Genomic DNA, 12,096 nt, shown 5'->3' with positions numbered 1-12,096 from the left:
AGCACCTCTTCCACTTTTTTAGAGCATCGCCCAGTAAGAAGATTCTGAAGGAGATCGCAGAACATACGCAACCAAGCAGAGGAGGACGAAAACACAAACGGGGAAGGAAGAGGCATAATAATGCAATTGTGCGCAAAGAGACCAGTGATGGCGAATCTACAAACTTAGTGTTAAATATTTCATTGCGGCCATTCTCACCTATTGAACTGAAAGTACTGTCTAGGATCTTATCCTTTTGCCCCACGCCAGCTATGGATTGGTTTCAGTTAAGTTTGGACTGTGATGCTTTTTTTGTAAGATGCAATGTAAAGTCTACTTTTCCTCCTGTGACCCTCCTACCAACATATCTCCTGCATCGGGCATAGCTGGTGCCACTACCCCCTCGACTACTTTTCTTGCTAGGGATACTGGCCTCCACTGTAAAAGTCGATTTCAGCCACCAACCGCTGACCCAACGGTTGAGACAGTTGCCAAATTGATTAAGGGTGAATTGGCCCGTCTTCGGCATAACGATTTCAAGGTCCAGCATGTAAACAATATGACACACAGTGAGAGGCTAGCCCTTACAATGTTAAATCGGGATAACTCGATAATTATTAAACCAACAGACAAGGGGGAAGCCATAGTAATTATGGAGGAGAATGACTATACTGCTCAGTTAGTAAGACAACTCAGTGACTCCTCCGTATACCTAAGATTGGATGGTGATCCTACACCAGAACTCCTTAAGACTCTCTCTACCTTTATCAATGATGCGTGCCTCGTGGGTATCATTGATCAGCCTTTGGCTAAATATCTAATTAGATCTTCTCCAGCCATTCCGTGTATTTACACACTTCCTAAGATACATAAGACCTTGGTGAATCCCCCGGTAGACCCATTGTCTCACTCTTTAGCAATCCAGCATGCTTTTTGAAATCTATACTTAGGAGATTTGCGCGTGAAGCTAAGTAATTTCTGTGGGATACTCGCGATTTCCTTGCCAAGATTGAACATCTTGTTATCCCTAATGGGACTATCCTGGCAACTTTCGATATGGTATCCCTCTATACTAACATCACACATACTAGGGGCATACAAACAGTCAGTGACTGCTTGTTGAAAACTGATTGGCCACATGACAAGATTCAGTTGACTTTGATGTTGCTGACCAGGTACTACTTTCTCCATGATCATGCCTCTTACCAGCAACTACAGGGGACCGCCATGGGGCCAATGTGGCCCCCACGTATGCTATCATTTTTATGAGCAGTGTGGAAGGGGAATACTTCTATACCCCCCCCCCCATCCTGGCCTCATGTGCTCGGATGTTGGAGGTATATTGATGATATCTTCCTTCTTTGGACTGGTACTGATGAACATCTACACCAATTCCACCGGTCTTTGGACTCAATTTTCGACAAATTGAAATTCACGCTCTGTTGGTCACCAGACAGCATTCAATTTTTGGATGTGCGGATGAGCATTCGTGATAGGCACCTATATACCGACTTGTACTCCAAGCCGACGGATAGGAATAACTTGTTATTCTTCGAGAGTTATCACCCTCTGGGGATGATCAGGTCGTTACCCTGGAGCCAATTGTTAAGAGTGAGATGGATAGTCCATGATAATGTAGTTGAGGCGAGATGTGAAGCTGTGACTAAAAATTCCTTCAAAGAGGTTATCCTTCTGAGTTATTGACCTCTTCAGTCAGAAAAATTAAAGGACTAACACGTGATGAACTTTTGGTTTCCAAGAATGCAGCCCCTAAGCCACCTAGTATGGCATTTGTATCTACTTTTGGTCCATATAGCACTCACATATCATGGATCCTCAACAGATACTGGCCTATTGAACAGAACAACTGTCCAGGGATCAGCAAATTTAACCTGCCTTTATTTATGTCCTATAGATGCCCTCCGAATATCCGTGACATGATCGTACATGCTTTTAGACTCACACGGGAACTGTATCAACAACGGATCTTACAACTCCTCAAAAAAGGCAATTTCCGGTGTCTCAAGTGCTCAAGTTGTGGTAATCTGATCCGTGGGGATACATTTAATCACTCCTGTACAGGACGTTCCATCAAAATTATGGGGAGATATACATGTAGATCGTCTTTCGTCATTTATGTGATCTCTTGTCCTTGTTCTCTCCTCTATATTGGGGAGACAACAAATGAGATCAGAACTCGCATCTCCAGCCATAAGAGTACCATCTGCATGGATAAACTGGATCTTCCTATCCCTAAACATTTTGCTCAAGCAGGTCACTCCATTAGCCAATTAAAATTTCAGGTCATTGACCATGTGCTGCCTCCTCTTCGAGAGGGGGATAGACAAATAGATCTTCTGAGAAGAGAACTTAGATGGATCTTTGATCTTCACACATTAGCACCTAATGGGCTAACATACGATAAACATTTAGATTAATATTTGATGGATTATGGGAGGCTTTGACCTACAATTGTCCCCACTGCATGACTTTCCATGCTTATTTGTCCTCTGATAAATTTTATTTGCATTTGAAACCACCAGTCTGTTGTGTTTTTGGGTCATAAGTGAATGTGCTTTTGGTTTCTCCCACATGGCTGTTATACATGCATTGTATGACTATGGTTGATTGGACATTGTTTGGTTCGATTTGCATACTCAACTATTTTGGGTCGATTCACTGAAGTATTGTTTCTTTCTTATTTAACCCCTTACCTGGCATGTACTTTGTAGGGGTCTTTATTTGACCCCTGGCTGGTGTACTATCAAGCAATCAACTACCTAGGTATCTCCATGGACGTGGGTTGACACATTGGTGACATGCTATGGTGCATGACACGTGACTTGTCTTTCACGTGATCATGCTCTGATGTTTCAGCGTTGCCTCCCTGAAGTCAAGGTCCTCTGCGCTGTTGTGCACATGACTGACGCGGTTCCGTGATCATGTTTGATGCGTCTGTAGCCTCTCTATGACGATGCGCCCTACACCTTTATGCGCATTTCTGAGATGCGGCAAAGCGATCACGTGTGGTCATGTGCCTTGTGACGTGCTGATCCTGTGCGTGTAATGGACTTTCCATGTGCTTATAGGTGTAGTCTGTAATCAAAGTAGTCCACTCTTGATGACGTCTTTTTGGTGTGCATTTTGTTTATATGTATTCTTTTAACAAAGCAACTTACAATTTGTAAATAACCTCTTTATATGTGCATGTTTTTCCTGTGTATGTTTTTATATGTTTGTTTTCTATGTCTGTTGTAGGCTTGATAAAAGCTTCTGATTGGGGTTGAAATGTTGCCTGTGTGTATTAAGTGCCTACCTATTGAGGAATAATAAAATAATTCTCTTTGTGTTACTGTTGTGCTGCCTGACATCTTCTCTTTCTTCATAGCCTCTATAAAGAACAGCATGTTCTGGTATCTCAGACCCCTTTGGCAGATAGAGCCATTGGATTTCAACTTTTGCTAGAACTTTATGGACTGTTCTTGCTACTATTGCTTTTATTGACTGCTACACTATTCTGAGCCTAGAAAGCAGCAAAGTAACTCATGAAACTGCTAGGGACTGGGGGGCTGGGTGCTAGCTTTAGAAAGCGGTGGGAAAAGCGACCAGGGTGTGGTAGGTGGGAATAAGTTGGGAGGAAGAGACATTTGTACTTGGAGAGAAGAGGGAAGAAGACGTCGCTGGAGACATTGAAAAGTGAAAGAAAAAAAAAAAAAAAAGATGGATCACCTGGTGCAGCAAATCCGAGATGCAGTGGCCTGCCAGTGCCCCCAGTGGCTCGAGAAGATGGTTAAAGAGGTCCGGCGCCCAGCAGTCCCAAATGTGGATGGTAGCGCTGGAGGAGATCGGCGGCGTGGTCCGCGGTAGGACTCAAAAAAGAAGAAACCACCGGTTAGGCTGAGCCCCAGGCCGGCAGCCAAGAGAGGAGGGTGCACGACCAGAAAGCGGTCAACAGGCAGAGCAGTCGGGGTGAGACAGGAATCGGTGGTTCCTGCAGGAGTTGGTCAGAGCGAGGCAGGTGTACGGTAGTGCAGGAGGCCCAGCATGCAGCGATGAAGCTGTTTCGGGCGGAGAAGCAGTGTCGGCAAGCAGTAATTCTGGCACGACAGAGTGTGTGTGTGTGTGTGTGTGTGGGGGGGGGGTGCGCGGTTATCCAACAGGCGTTTACGGCGGTGGGAAGGCACGCCTCACTTGAGCGACGGCAGGATTCCAGGAGGCAAAGTAGTTCTGGCTATTGGCCGACACACAGCATGGAGGGCAGCGGGGGCTACGGGAGTGAGTACCTGTCCAGCCATGAAGAGAACAGTAGAGGGGGTAGTGGTGGTGGTGGGGGGGGGGGGGAAGCATAAGGGTGGGAGAGGGCGAGGAGTCGGCTGCAGCATGGGGCGCACAGAGGGGATATGGTTACCGCAGCTAGCCGGGCAGGTTCACAGGCAGAAGGGGGGATGGGGGGAGTCCGGGGGCTGTTCAGAGTGGGGGTGGAAGAAGTTTTGGCAGGAGGGTCAGATCAGAAGCGGCTCAAGGAGGTGTACATGGTGGGTTTAAGGAAGAGGGTGTCACCAGGAATGATAGAAGCAGGGGGAGGAGCTCCCAGGATGCTGGAGGCAGACAAGCTGTTAGCTCTTTAGTTGGAGGTTTATCAGGGACAGATAGTGGGGGTTGTTAAGTGAGAGTAGGTGGGTAGTTACAGCAGGTAGCCCGTGTTTTAATTAAAAAAGGCACAGGTTGCTAGTTCCTCTTCGTTGGTGTCCACAGTGGATAACACATGACACAGGAGGGAACAGCTGAGCAAGAATTATATGCACTCAGAAGCGGCAGCCAGAGATGGTGGGTGTTACAGCCGGGGCGCACGGGCTTCTCGGTCCCCATTATCATTCTCTCCAGCTTCTTCAACAGACAAGGGGGAAGGGCACAGAGCCAGACAGTGGTCGGGATCTTCAGCCTTTGGGGCTTCAAAAGACTGGAGTCCAAGGCGCCGCCCATTCCCAGGTAACGGAACAGTACGCGGTTCGACGACAGGAAGTCCGCCAAACAGTATCACCCAGGCCTTCTCTTCCCTTGGCTAGGGACTTTGAGCAGAGTCGCTAGAAAAATCTATAATACTTGGACAGATCAGTGGCAAAAGAAGACCCGACCACCATAGGACATGATGGCTGATACTGTCAGAGCTGATACCGGTGTGATCACACAACTGAAAAAAGCAGTGCAAAACCAAAAAACATGGAGGGAGCCTTTAGGGTCGTGAACGGCTAAATATATATACATATACACATAACACATACATATACACACAAATATATATAGTGATATATGGCAGAAAAAAAGACGTGCTGTACGTTAACTTCTTCAGACATTGTTGTTAAAGTTGATGATGATCTATTATTATTCTTAGTATTGATAGTAATGTCAACCCAGGGGAAGGCAATAAACCCCTATGGGGTCAAAGCCAATTTTTCTCATTGTAGGGAAAAAGTTCCTTTCTCACTCCAAATGTGGCAAGCTAAATAAATCTCTTGACAGACGCACCTTCAAAGGCAAGCTAGTTATTAGAGCTTATTCAGACGATCGTATATCAGTCAGGTTTTCACGCCTTATCGATATACACTGCCCCTTTCTGCAAGTGGAGGAGACAGGACAGGAGCTAATGCATTGAGCTCCCGCCCCCTCTCCACTGTTTGCAATGGAAGGGGCGGAACTTAGCTTCGCCCCAGTCCCGCCGCTTTCATTGCAAACAGTGGTGAAGGGCGGAGAGAGGGCGGGAGCTCAATGCAATAGCTCCCGGCCCTTCCCGTCTCCTCCCCTTGCAGAGAGAGGCAGCGCACATCGGTTGGCCGTGAAAACCCGACTGATATACGATAGTCTGAATAAGCCCTTACAATGTAATCATCTGCTGAACCATCCTACATAGGAAGGTGAAGGGTGCTGCATGCACTGCAAAAGTTGGATGCATGGGTGCAGCAAGAGGAACAATAAGGGGTGGTTCACAAGGCGTTGCTATGCAGATTTTAAAGCTGCAGAGCTGCATTGTGGGTGACCGCTGAAGCCTGCCAGGGCCTGTTGCAAGCTGTCATCGCCTCAAGAAATACAAAGCAGGGTTGGAGAGCCGGGTTTTAATTAAAGAATTCTATCCATTTTGAAGTTGACGCAAAAGATTCAAGAAAGAACAGTGCGGTTTACATCGTACAGCATATTTTGGAGAAGACTCGGGTACTTAAAGCTGAGATGTTTAGTGCCCAGAACTTCCCTTGGCAAGGTACTTATGATGTGACACTTTGTGATTAATCTGCTTGCCTTAATGTCTATTAATGGTTGAAAAACCATAAGGATCATGTGTTGCTGAATGGTGTTAAAATATTCCCTCTGTTTGGGTTTCAAAAAAGCCAGTCATAGTGTATAGTGTTATTTGTAAGCTTTCTGAAAATATATTGTGAGCAAGTGAAGGATGGCGAGAGGCAAACAAACATACTGGGCATCTCTAACTGCAAGTAAAAGTTCTATGCTAAGTTCCGGTTGGATTCTAATAGTATTGGCGGTGTGAAGCACCTCCCAGCAAGTTTTTTTGGTCACTGGAAACAGAGGCTACCTAACGTACCCTGGACAGCCGACGCTTTGTAAAAAGTGTTTTGAATTTGGACACCTTAAAATAGAGTGCATGAAAGGGCAGGTGAGCAGGAATTGTTAGAGCACTGGTCACCATTCTGGCAGTTGCCCGCAACCTGGGTGAGTCGAAAGATCATGTCTACAAGGACTGTCTTGGAGTCAGGAGGCCCACAGAAGAAGAAGGAAGTAGAAGGATAGAGGTGGAGAGTGTACAAAGAAAAGAAGAGAAAGCAGCTACAGAAGATGTGGCTAGTAAAGAACAGATCATAACGAGAAAAGTGGAGAGTAAGAAGTTCAAAGAGTCAGAAGTAATTAGGCACCTAGAGGAAGTAAATGAGGGGGTGGAGAGCCCAATTCACTCCTCAGACCCGATAAACATAGGAATGTTTTCCTCACCCAAGACTGCTTTGTGTTAAAGGGAGGGTGGTGGGAAATACAGCAGCATAAGCGATGAAGTATTCACGGAAGTGGTGGGAAAAGACACAGCAAAAAAAGTGTGCGAGAAGTACAGAGAAAGCAATGGAAATCAGCGACCTGCTGGAGAAAGTGGTGGCAGACATTGTCAGTACTGATGAAAGTAGTGAGGATATATGAGTGACATAAAATGTGCATAGGGAAAAATAGCCCTGATGTATATAGGTAGTTGAGACTCATATTAATAGGTTTTGTGATCTGTTCGCAAAATGTAAGTCTTTAATCCCTTAATGACCACCGATACATCTTTTTACGGCCTGCGGCGTCAGGGTATGCATGAAGAGAGATCATGGGGCAACCTCCCTCCACACATCATGGCTGCAGGCTGTTTTGTACAGCCAACACTCAGGGGTAACTCCGATCAACTGCATGGCTGATCGGAGCTGTAAACCCTTTAAATGCCGCTGTCAATTCCCCCATACGGCCTCTGGCGATGAGAGTATTAGCATAAAGTATGTATGTATATTTATGTGTATCTATAGATATATTATATAATATGGATTATAGAATCTACATATATAACTATATGTATATATAAAATCTATAATCCATCTAATCTACAAAATCTATATTATAAATTGATAGAATATATAATCTATGTGTGGTGCACAGTGCTAAGGCAGCTGAAATGCAGTCATAAGCTTTCGCTTGTGACTTGAAAGTTGCAAATTTAATCCCTGCATGGTTCAGGTAGCCGGCTCAAGGTTGACTGCCTTCCATCCTTCCGAGGTCAGTAAAATGAGCCCCCAGCTTGATGGAGGGTAATAAATCAACTACTTGAAACGGAATAAGCTGGCGCTATAAAAATGACAAGATTTATTTATATATGTAATCTATATCTATAGTTATGTATTTAGGCAAAAAAAACCAAAACCTGCTGTACGTTAAATTTTGTTAGCCTTTGTTGAGGATGATGCTGATAATTTATCATTATTCTTACTAGTGCTATTAATGTCAACCCAGGGCAAGACAATAAATCCCTATGGGGTTGAAGCCAATTTTCCCCATTTTAGGTAAAAACCTCCTTCACCACTCCAAATATGGCAAGTCACAGAGATCCATCCCTCAAGCGGCACGATAAGGGGCAGTTGGTTCACAGGGTGGTGCTATGCATAGGTTTTAACACTGCAGGGCTGCATTGTGGGTGAATTGGACGTCGCCTCAAGCAGTAGAAGGCAGGGTCGGAAGGCCGGGTTGCAGTGAAACCTTTTTTGGGTTATCGCTTCTCGGCCTTTTGTCTAAGATCAAGTGTAGATCTTGGCCTGGGAGTCGTGGGTGTGCTGGGTTTAGCCCAGACTTTACTGTGAGAGCAGAATTCTTTCTCGTCCGTATCATTGGGGGCCACAGCCTAGACCATGGGATATAGCCACTGCCACTAGGAGGTGACACTAAGCACAAGTGTTAGCTCCTCCCACTGGCTATATTCTCCCCTGCAGGCACTCAGCTAATTAGTCTTTAGCTTAGTGTCTGCAGGAGGCAGACAATGCTACGTACGGGAATCCGGGGAGTCGGGGCTCTTCCCTGGCTTTCTCGTCCTCGTGGGGGAGACGCAGGCAGAGGGTGTCTCCACCACTCTGCGGCGTCTTACCTATAGAAGAAAAAGGGGCCCCGACCCAGCCTGGCGCATTTGGCGTCGGAGGCCCGCCAGCTATAGGGTCCCCCCTCCCTGGAGTGGCGCTTCCCATGTGGCTGACGCCAAGGGGGAAACCCTGCTGGAGTACGCGACGTGTGGGCAGAGCAACTGAACCCGTCCCTCCATCATCCGGCGGGTAAGAGTTGGAGACATAGGGGAGCTGAACACACTGGAGATACAGCGGCGCCCGACAAGTTACTTTACCTTAGGCAACAGCATGGCAGGATCCCCTGAGCCCTAGGAAGCGGCGGGACAGCGCGGCAGCTGGAGCATGAAGGGCCGTGGTCAGCGTCGGAAGGTGCACACCAGGGGCACGGCATGATTACTCCAGCACAGCGGTGAGCAAGTGCGGCCCCCCGGGGGGCGGGGCGCCGGCACGCGGCCACCATGATGTAGACGGAGCACTTCCGGGTTGCAGCTCGAGCCTCCGGGGAAAGCCACGCCCCCTCCGACCACGGGAAGTTTACAAGGAGCGGCCGGAGAACAGTATGGCCGCTCCTGTGATTGGAACGGCATCTGCTGTTTTTTTGCAGAAGCCAGCTCTGTGCCTTAGCACATACCGCAGACCCAGCACCTGCAGACCACCTCCCTGCAGCAGCAAAGGCGACACTACCGCGGTTCCTCCTCCCCTCACCCCCTGCAGGTACTCACACGCAGCAGTACGGGTACCCCCTCTCCTTGGGTGGAGGTCCCCGGTTTAGTATGCCATGTCTGACCCCAGATCTGAGGGTTCCAGCCCGGCTAAGGGGAGGGTTAAATATTACGCATGTACCTTATGCAATACCAAGTTTGCTTGCGGTCAGGGTGACCCCCGCTGCGCAAAATGTACCCTGACGCGCCCAGCCCCAGGGACCACGCCACCCCTGTGGAGCAAGGGACCGAAGCAGAATGGGCCAGGTCGTTAGCCACCGCAGTTTCTGGCTTAGCCAGTTCGTCGGCAGCGATTCTACGTCGCCTAGAATCCGGCTCTGAGGTATCCTCTCCGGAATACTCGTGGGGGAGATCACGCAAAAGACGGGGATCCCGCAGTAGCGAGGACACCTCCCGTAGGTACCGTCATGCGAGGCCACGACAGGTGTTCCCGGACCACCAAGATTTCGCAGATGTTGTAGAGAAAGAGTGGCAAAACCCAGACAAAAGGTTTAAGCACCCGGGGAAAACCTGGGAGGTCACATACCTGTTCCCAGGTAACCTTGCGAAAAAGTGGTCAGCGCCCCCAGTGGTAGATCCACCAGTGTAGCGTCTGTCCAGGGGCATGGCGCTACCAGCAGCCGAGGTCGCGACGTTAACGAACCCACAGGAAAGAAAGCTCGACACATTAGCGAAGTCGGCTTTTCAGTCAGCAGGCACGGCGCTGCAACCCATTTTTGCTGCCGCATGGGTAAGCAAGGCTTCCGTGGCCTGGGCTAAACAACTTCGGAAGGATATCCTAGCAGGCGCCCCACCCAGCGAGCTGGTGGAGGCCACGGATAACATTATACAGGCAGGCAAATTCCTGTGTGCAGCAGAATTGGACGCAGCAAAATTCGTGGCCCGGGCATCCGCCGCATCAATTGCAACACGGCGAACCCTCTGGTTAAAAGGGTGGTCGGCGGACACGGCATCAAAGATGGTCCTCACGAAACTACCCTTCGAGGGCGACAGGCTCTTCGGAGCCAGGCTGGACGACTTAATCAAGGACGCCACAGGCGGCAAAAGTACTTCCCCTTCCACAAATACCTGTAAGGAGGGAGAAAGCCACATCGAAAAAAAGGTTGTTTTTTCGGTCCTTTCGACGGTTCACGTCCCAGCCTGTTACGTGTCAGTGGCCCCAACCCAGAGGGGCCCCAATGGATCAGGGGAAGGGCCCCGCCTTTAAGTCAAGACCAACCTGGCGGTCCCGGGCAGGAACCACCAGGGGTTCTGGTCCAAAGAGCACAGCATGAGTTCCCGCCCCCACCCAGTGTCATCAGGGTGGGGGGCAGGCTCTCCCTATTCCGGGAGATATGGTGGAGCCGCGTGACTGATGCATGGGTACGGGAAATCGTGGCCGTCAGGTACACGATCGAGATCACGACTCTACCGCAAGATTCTTTTCTCAGGTCCAGGGTGCCGGCGACTCCGGAAGGAACGGCCAAATAACAACTGGCGGTGGAGAACCTGCTGGCACAGGAGGTAGTGAAACCGGTGCCGATTGCGCAAAGAAAACTAGGTTTCTATTTAAACCTCTTTAGTGCCCAAAAAGGATGGCAGGGTCAGGCCAGTACTAGACCTAAGACGGCTGAACCGGTATGTCAGGACAAGGCGTTTTCGGATGGAGTCCCTCAAGTCCGTGATAGCCTCCATGGATCCGGGGAATGTTTTGTCCTCAGTAGACATCAGGGACGCATATCTTCATATTCCCATCCGGGAATCACACCAGAAGTTTCTACGCTTCGAGGCACAGGGAAGACACTTCCAGTTTACGGCCCTACCATTTGGCCTCTCGACATCTCCAAGGGTATTCACAAAAGTCCTGGCAGCAGTAATGGCACTTCTCCACACAAGGGGCATAGTGGCCATTCCATATTTAGACAATATATTGATAAAGGCGGCATCGCGGAACAGCAACCTCGAGAGTCTACAGATCACGATACAAACACTGGAGGAGTTCGGCTGGATAATAAATCACGGCAAATCCCGCCTAGTGCAGGGGCAACGCCTGGAGTTTTTGGGGATGGTGTTCAATACCAAACAGCACCGGATTAAGTTACCCCAAGCCAAGGGGGAAAAACTTCGTCGCAGCATCAGATCTCTGATGCAGGAAAGACCAGTAACCGTCAGGCAGTGCATGAGGGTACTAGGCCAGATGGTAGCAGCCTTCGAGGCCGTACCATTTGCACAATTCCACTCAAGGGCCTTCCAACACCTGATCCTGTCACACTGGAACAGGTCTTTGCTGTCGCTGGACCATCAAATTCGGGTGACTCCTCGAGTCCGAGATGCACTAAACTGATGGCTGAACCCCCGGAGGCTTCAGATGGGTCGAGCATTGGGCCCAAACCATTGGGTGATAATGACGACGGACGCCAGCCGTTCGGGCTGGGGCGGGACTCTGGGGAGCCAGTCCACTCAGGGACTATGGTCTCAGACAGAGGCAAAGCTACCAATCAATGTCCTGGAACTACGAGCCATACGCCTGGCGCTCCAACGCTTCGGAACAAGCCTCAAAAGAAAAGACGTGTGAATACAAACAAGACAATGCAACAGCAGTAGCGTATGTCAATCACCAAGGGGGTACGCGAAGCACAGGGGCAATGAACGAGGCAGCCGGCATATTCAGTTGGGCGGAGAACCATCTACGATCCATCTCAGCATTATACATCCCGGGCGTGGACAACTGGGTGGCAGACTTCCTCACTCAGGAGACTGTGGATCCCGGCGAGTGGGGG

The sequence above is a fragment of the Eleutherodactylus coqui genome, chromosome 13 (genome assembly GCF_035609145.1).
Source record: "Eleutherodactylus coqui strain aEleCoq1 chromosome 13, aEleCoq1.hap1, whole genome shotgun sequence".
Lineage (NCBI taxonomy): Eukaryota > Metazoa > Chordata > Amphibia > Anura > Eleutherodactylidae > Eleutherodactylus > Eleutherodactylus coqui.
The sequence above is the reverse complement of the archived record's forward strand: the minus strand, read 5'-3'. Positions refer to the sequence as shown.